General features: G+C 35.0%; 1 long non-coding RNA gene across 1 annotated transcript; it reads left to right on the top strand.

Annotated features, from left to right (window-relative positions):
- Positions 1–345: 345 nt before the first annotated feature.
- LOC121051566 lies at positions 346–1,504 on the top strand. Its single transcript, XR_005806109.1, has 3 exons — positions 346–467; positions 947–1,009; positions 1,373–1,504. It is a non-coding gene; the product is annotated as an uncharacterized LOC121051566 (long non-coding RNA).
- The last annotated feature ends 280 nt before the right edge of the window (positions 1,505–1,784 follow it).

The raw sequence follows: 1,784 nt of genomic DNA, 5'->3' as shown, positions 1-1,784 counted from the left end.
GTTGTGATTTGGTGCTATGGTGATATCAATTCATATGCTGCCTGGAGATATTCAATTGTCCTGTGTCACAGCCTTTCCCTTTCTTGATTTTCTTTTAGCCTTTCTTCAATTTTCTTTTGTACAATTACCAGTACAATTACCAAGAGATTCTTTGCTTCTTCTTCAAGATCAGAGGTATAAGGAGTGTGAGGCAAATTTTCCTCACTGTAAAATCCTGTGTTACTGATTAAACTGAAGAGACCTATACCAAAACGAAAAATTTGATCGAAGAGAGGAGCTACTAGCCTACTACGTACCTATATAGATATCTAGCTTTATCTAATTTGCAGTCTAATGAATTTGTGGGTTGCTGAATTAGGCTAATACATTTGAGTGGAGATGCTTGAATATTGATTTCTTTTATTCATCCTCTGTGCAGGAACTGTGTGAATCAGAGGGCCACAAATGAAAGCTTGAAGAGAATAAAGGTAATTAAATCTGTTCAAGTTTCCATGAACGTTATAGTATATTGAAACCTCATAACTAACTCACTTTGGTATACAAATATGGTACTCATATATATGGAGATGATGTATTAGGGTGATTGGAGCACTGCATTGTATTCTAAGAAGTTTAACTTCTCTGATAAAACAAAGCATACATGAGTAATGATTTAACTGATAATTCAATGTTAAGAACAGATGAAGAAAACAAAGTATACATGAGTAATGATTTCAGTGCTCGACAGTCTAAAGTTCATTGGGAGTATTAGCAATAATTTTTTAACTTCTGTTGCAATGAATTTCTCAGTTTGATATTATTTCTAGGGGATGCTGGGACCAAGGTTTCGATTATATTACATACATGCATTTTTTCATTTCTTTCTCAATTTGCACAAGAGAAAACTGAGAATTGATATATCACATCTGTGTTTTTAATGTTAAACTGTGATTGATTTTGTATGCAGGTTTCACCTGCTACTACTATTATTGCTGCAACTGATTTATCTGTTGTGAAATAGGTGTGCAAGGTCGGTGTTTTTCTTTTGGTCCGTATTGTTGATCTCCTACCTCTGTTTTTAGCTTTTCAGTATGTAATAGATTGGGACTTCCTATAATCTGAGATCGACTTAGTAGAGGACCAAATATTCAATCTTCTTTTGATTTTGTTAGTATAAGGAGTGACAAAATAATATGAGTTTGTTTTGGTGCCTGCAATTTAACAAAGTCAGATATCATAGTATGAATTGGTTTCTTTTGCCATTTTCTGCCTACAATTTAACAAAGTCAGATATCATTTGGATAGGACAATAATTGGTAAAAGTATACTAATGCAAGGATTTTACATAGTCCTAGCAATAATTCCTGCGCATTAACTATGCCTTTTGTTTCAGTGGCAGCGACGATCCGAATTGTTCTACACCCAAAAGGATGTTGATGTTGTGAGGTCAGAGTGGGCTAAGTTTGTGATGAAGTATCATATTGCATAGCTGTGATGGTTGTTCAAGGCAGGGCTCTTATTTTGGGATTTTGATCACCTGCCTCCTGCTAGCTGGTTTTAGTTTTTGCTTTAGTTATAGGCATGGTTAATGCGCAGTCGAAGGCATTTTTGTTTTGATATTTTGATGAGCCTCCTGCTAGCTAGTTTTAGTTTTTGCTTTAGTTATAGGCATGGTTAATGCAATGTGGACGCGTTTATGTTTTCCGGCTTTATGCAGTTATAGCCACTTAGGCAATGTTAATTCTTATGTAAATGTTGGGATGAATATTGCTGATGAATGAAATGGCTTTTGGAATCAAGGATGT

The sequence above is a fragment of the Rosa chinensis genome, chromosome 2, assembly GCF_002994745.2.
Source record: "Rosa chinensis cultivar Old Blush chromosome 2, RchiOBHm-V2, whole genome shotgun sequence".
NCBI lineage: Eukaryota > Viridiplantae > Streptophyta > Magnoliopsida > Rosales > Rosaceae > Rosa > Rosa chinensis.
The sequence above is the reverse complement of the archived record's forward strand: the minus strand, read 5'-3'. Positions and strand labels throughout refer to the sequence as shown.